Below are 6,065 nucleotides of genomic sequence, written 5' to 3' on the forward strand. Positions count from 1 at the left end.
TGCCTCGCTTTCTGCCTGTCCACATAAATCTAGCATGTTTATTTGCATAGCACCCAGAGGGTTTTAGTCTGCCCCTGTTTTGTGCCTTATTGCAGTTAGGGGGAGGGATTTTGGCCATTTCCAAGGGATGGAGCCGAGGGGTAAGCAGCCCTGCTGGGCTCCCGCATCAGGGACCTGCTGGTCCAGCCAAGGCAGCGTCCCTGCAAGGGAGTTTCCTCCTGGGAACCTAGGCAGGCCTAGGAGAGCCTGTTGAAAGAAATGATATCAAGTTGAAGAATGATGTAATACACTCTTCATATTTCCCTCCCTGATTCCTGACTGGTTTCTAGGCCTCAGTTTGGGAAGCCTGCCTGCCGGGCGCCCCACAGGCAGCTCTGAGCAGGCATTGTGCAGGCTGCCCGAGAGATCTCGCCTCCTGCCTGGACCTTTTCAGCCTCTCATGCCGTGCCCAAGAGCGGTGCTCAGGAGCTATGCAGCAATGTGGTGTAGAAAACACCATACCCCAATCTGTCAGTCAACAGGCCTTTCTTTGTATTCAGAGATTTCACGAGGAATTTTTGTCCCTCATCAAGGCAGCTGAATGAGGTATATTTTTCCCTTATCTTTTTTGACACTTAAAGCAGTAACAGATACAATTCTCAGCTTCACAGCTGCACTCTCATCAGAAACCAGCCCTCTGCTAAGCTTATTTTTTAAATCTAACTGCCTAACTTAAAGAATTAGGACGATAATTTTCAAAAAAAGGTCTCCTTTTCATTTCTTTTCTACCACACACAGATGCAACCATCCAAAACCAGCCGGGAGACCTCGCCTCCTGCCCAGGCCTTTCCAGGGATACCACAGATGCCTCCCCCTCACAGGTGACCCTCCAGGTCTCATATCATCCCTAGTCCTTCATCTCTGCCACTTCAGAGAGGCTCAGTTTTTCCTCTGCCTTTCACCAGTGAGAAATGTCAGCCTCCCTCGTACACTGGCCCAGGCTGTGCAAGGCAGAGGAGGCCCATCCTCTTCTCCTCTGCTGGGGGCATACGCTGGACTGGGCTCTCCCACACCAGCCGTGGCCAGGGGAGTCTCTGGGCTGGGCTCTCCCATGCCAGCCACGGCCAGGAGAATCGCTCCACACTAGCATGATGAGCAGCAGAACACATGGATTCAGCTACAAAGCTGAGGAAACTGCTCCCCTAATTTCCCCTTCCTACCTTTAGTAGCAGGTAACCTGGTCTGCTCTGCTCCTGTAGATGTGACTTTATGTTACTTTATTCCATTTGATGAGTTTGCTGCTGTTCCAGGCTTTTTTTTTTTTTTTTTCTTTCCTAAATGGCTCTCTGCTCTGCTTCCCCAAGCACACTTTGTTCTTGGAATTAACTTTTTTTTCCTTGGATCATCCATCTAAACCAATACTTTTTTCAATTCAATAAATAAAAAATGCTTTTTTAAAAATAAATAACATGTTTTTTTATATCAAAAACCACCATTACATTGTTACTTCCTGCATAAATATTGCTGCTGCTGATGATGATTGTACTACAGGCTTTCATTTAGCATAGGTGGAAAAAAAAAATCAGACTCCTCTTTGATGTGCTCAGGCCTTAACTAAGGGCTCTGTCTGACACTCCCCCTCTAATTTCACTGCTCCTCCATTATAGGCTCCTGCTCCTATAGCAGGGATGGTATGTGCATCCGCCCTCAGCTGTTGCTGTTCACAGCCTGGTGCATTACCATGCATTGAAATCACTGGTGGATTAAATTAATGATGTGCCAGACTGTGAACTGCAATGGCTGGAGATGATGATACACTACAACTGTTCCCTACTGTGGGGCAGAAAGTTATGGGTGGCAACCTCATCAGCTGCCATGGCTAAAACCAATCATCTGGACTGAATCTGCAACCCCAAATGAAGATGGTCTTGAACAGGGAGATGGGCTTCCCTGGGTCCTGTGTTACTGCATGACAGTGGGAGAGTGAGTGAGTGAGTGTGTGCGTGTGTATGCACATGTGGGCCGGCATGCCCAAGAAGGAACAGGATACAGCATCAGAAGAGCAGACATTTCCTGCCACACAATGGCAGCATGATCCTACATAAAAGTTTTTATGAAGAGCTTTTGAGAGAGGCTGGCTGGCTTTCTGGTGAAGTGGTTCAATTCCCTCTTTAAGAAGCGAGGACAAGCCTAGCCTGCACACTTTGCCACTAAACTACATTACATCCAATACATTCCTGGCTCCATCACCATGTTCTTCTTCTGACCGGAACAATTGTGAAGGTTTAAGTTTTGCTTTACAGCTCTGCTCAAAACCAGTAACAGCAGCGATGCAGTGGGGAAAACTGAAGAATAATTAGCAATCTCTTACTCTTGCTTTAGAAAGCGTGGAAAAATGATCATCCCTTGGAAACCCTGATATGTGAGAACAAATCAATAACAATAGCTATGGTACTGTTCAGCAAAACACTACTTTAAAGTAATGCAACAGCTAAGACATGAACTGCCAAAACCGAGGAGATTCAATTAACTGCTGCTCTTGTCTAGCCCTTGTGTCTAGATATTACAGCAGATCAGCTGGCTTTAAAAAAAATGCAGTAGTTCCTCTGACAGAAGACGACACTGAAGTATGCGGATTGTAAATCACCCTCCATCTTGCACAGCAGCTGCAAAACTTGAGCTGTGCCTGGCCACAAATTCTTGTCACTGGAATAGGCAGATGCCTGGCCAGAGCACCAGGAAACAGTGCCGGATATACAAAATAGCTCAGGTTTGGGTTCAGAGCAGCCTGGGTGTTTGGGAAGCTCCCCATCTTGGGAGTATTTCCAGTCTCACAGAAATGACAGGCTTAAGTAGACACATGCTGGCCTGAAAACTCACTTGACCTCTTCATAGCTCAGCAAGAAAATTCAGTGAACGTTGCAAGTAACAGCTTCAAGGATACGTTTGGGGTCTCTGCTTAGTGTTGGCTAAGGGCATGAATATCCCACCCCCAGCTTTAGGTGTGTATAAACAAATGGATTAGTGTCTTCAAGGTTCAAGGGATTTAGGGGTCTTTCACAGAAGCCTGAAATCTGCACCTGCCCCAGACAACCATGCTGTGTATGCTAGTTTTTGCCAAAAAATGTTTACTCTCAAGTTCCATCCTGCTCTTATTCTGTATATTTAGGTTACAGCTGGAGCGATTATTCTACTTGCGTTTTCTCCACAGCTGAGGGTGCCCACTTGAATACAATGAATCACTCAAGTAATCCTTTCCTCGAGTTCCCAGTGCATGCTTGGAAGGTTTAAAAGACCTGCCAGCACTCAATTGCTGAGCAAGAGAGAGGAACAAGAGTATCTGGCCTTTTTCCATCTAGTCTTCTACTGAAATCTTCTAGCTGAAAGTCATGAAACACATACCCTAGGCTTCAGAGGGCAAGAGGTGGTTCACAAGTGGTGCCATGTTAGCCTGCTGTCAAGCATGCCACTCATTCCATTTTGTTCAAAGAAAGAGCTGAGCCAGAGAGTGGGAGGGTCAGTGTGAATGCAGTGAACCTGCATGCTCAATCACCTCTCTGAAATGCCTGTACACCAATGCATGCAGCATGGGGAACAAACAGGAAGAACTAGAGATCTGTGTGCAGTCGCAGGGCCATGATCTCATTGCCATTACAGAGACATGGTGGGATAGCTCGCATGACTGGAGTGCTGTCATGGATGGCTACGTGCTTTTTAGGAAAGAGGCCAGGAAAGTGAGGTGGTGGAGTTGCTCTTTATGTGAGAGAGCAACTGGAATGTATTGAGCTGTGCCTAGGGGTGGATGAAGAGCGAGTCGAGAGCTTATGGGTAAGGATCAAAGGGCAGGCTAGCATGAGTGACACTGTTGGGGGTGTTTACTACAGGCCACCTGATCAGGAAGAGGAAGTCGATGAGGCCTTCTACAGACAGCTGGAAGTAGCCTCACGATCCCAGGCCCTGGTTCTCATGGGGGACTTCAACCACCCCGATATCTGCTGGAAAGACAACACAGCTAGGCACAAACAGTCCCGGAGGTTCCTGCAGAGCATTGGTGACAACTTCTTGACACAGGTGGTGGAGGAGCCAACAAGGAGAGGTGTGCTGCTGGACCTCGTACTAACAAACAAAGAAGGACTGGTGGAAGATGTGAAGGTCGGGGGCTGCCTTGGCTGCAGTGACCATGAGATGGTGGAGTTCAGGATCCTGTGAGGAGGCAGCAGGGCACCAAGTAGGATTGCAACCCTGGACTTCAGGAGAGCAAACTTTGGCCTCTTCAGGGACCTACTTGGAGGAATCCCATGGGTTAGGGCCCTGGAAGGAAGGGGCGTTCAAGAGAGCTGGTTAATATTCAAACATCACTTCCTCCAGGCTCAAGAGCGGTGCCTCCCTGTGAGTAGGAAGTCAAGCAAAGGAGGCAGGAGACCTGCGTGGATGAGCAAGGAGCTCCTGGCAAAACTCAACCAGAAGAAGGAAGTCTACAGAAAGTGGAAAGGGGGACAGGCCACTTGGGAGGAATATAGGAATGTTGTCAGAGTATGCAGGGATGCGACGAGGAAGGCTAAGGCCTGTTTGGAATTAAATCTGGCGAGAGATGTCAAGGACAACAAGAAGGGCTTCTTCAAATACATCAGTAGCAAGAGGAAGACTAGGGAACACATGGGCCCTTTGCTGAATGGGGTGGGTGCCCTGGTGAAGAAGGATGCAGAGAAGGCAGAGTTACTGAATGCCTTCTTTGCTTCAGTCTTTACTGCTCAGGCCAGCCCTCAGGAACCCCAGACCCTGGAGGCAAGAGAGAAAGTCTGGAGAAAGGAAGACTTTCCCTTGGTTGAGGAGGATCGGGTTAGAGATCATTTAGGCAAACTTGACACCCACAAATCCATGGGCCCCCATGGGATGCACCCACAAGTGCCGAGCGAGCTGGCGGACGTTATTGCTAGGCCACTCTCCATCATCTTGGAAAGGTCATGGAGAACAGGAGAGGTGCCTGAAGACTGGAAGAAAGCCAGTGTCACCCCAGTCTTCAAAAAGGGCAAGAAGGAGGACCCAGGGAACTACAGGCCAGTCAGCCTCACCTGCATCCCTGGAAAGGTGTTGGAGCAGCTCATCCTGGAGGCCATCTCCAAGCATGTGGAGGACAAGAAAGTGATCAGGAGTAGTCAGCACAGCTTCACCAAGGGGAAATCATGCCTAACCAATCTGATAGCCTTCTATGATGGAATGACTGGCTGGGTAGATGAGGGGAGAGCAGTGGATGTTGTCTACCTTGACTTCAGCAAGGCTTTCAACACTGTCTCCCATAACATCCACATAGGGAAGCTCAGGAAGCGTGGGTTAGACGAGTGCACAGTGACGTGGACTGAGAACTGGCTGAATGGCAGAGCTCAGAGAGTTGTGATCAGCGGCACAGAGTCTAGTTGGAGGCCTGCAGCTAGCGGTGTCCCCCAGGGGTCAGTACTGGGTCCAGTCTTGTTCAACTTCTTCATCAATGACCTGCATGAAGGGGCAGAGTGCACCCTCAGCAAGTTTGCCGACGATACAAAACTGGGAGGAGTGGCTGATACACGAGAGGGCTGTGCTGCCATTCAGAGAGACCTGGACAGGCTGGAGAGCTGGGTGGAGAGGAACCTCATGAAGTTCAACAAAGGGAAGTGCAGGGTCCTGCACCCAGGGAGGAATAACCTCATGCACCAGGACAGGTCGGGGGTTGACCTGCTGGAAAGCAGCTCTGCGGAGAAGGACCTGGGAGTGCTGGTGGACACCAAGTTAAGCATGAGGCAGCAATGTGCCCTTGTGGCCAAGAAGGCCAATGGTATCCTGGGGTGCATCAGGAAGAGTGTTGCCAGCAGGTCGAGGGAGGTGATCCTCCCCCTCTACTCAGCCCTGGTGAGGCCACATCTGGAGTACTGTGTCCAGTGCTGGGCTCCCCAGTACAAGAGGGATGTGGCACTACTGGAGCAAGTCCAGCAAAGGGCTACAAAGATGATTAGGGGACTGGAACATCTCTCTTATGAGGAAAGGCTGAGAGAGCTGGGCCTGTTTAGCCTGGAGAAGAGAAGGCTGAGAGGAGATCTTATCAATGTGTACAA

Source organism: Apteryx mantelli, chromosome 1 (genome assembly GCF_036417845.1).
Source record: "Apteryx mantelli isolate bAptMan1 chromosome 1, bAptMan1.hap1, whole genome shotgun sequence".
In the NCBI taxonomy this organism is placed as follows: domain Eukaryota; kingdom Metazoa; phylum Chordata; class Aves; order Apterygiformes; family Apterygidae; genus Apteryx; species Apteryx mantelli.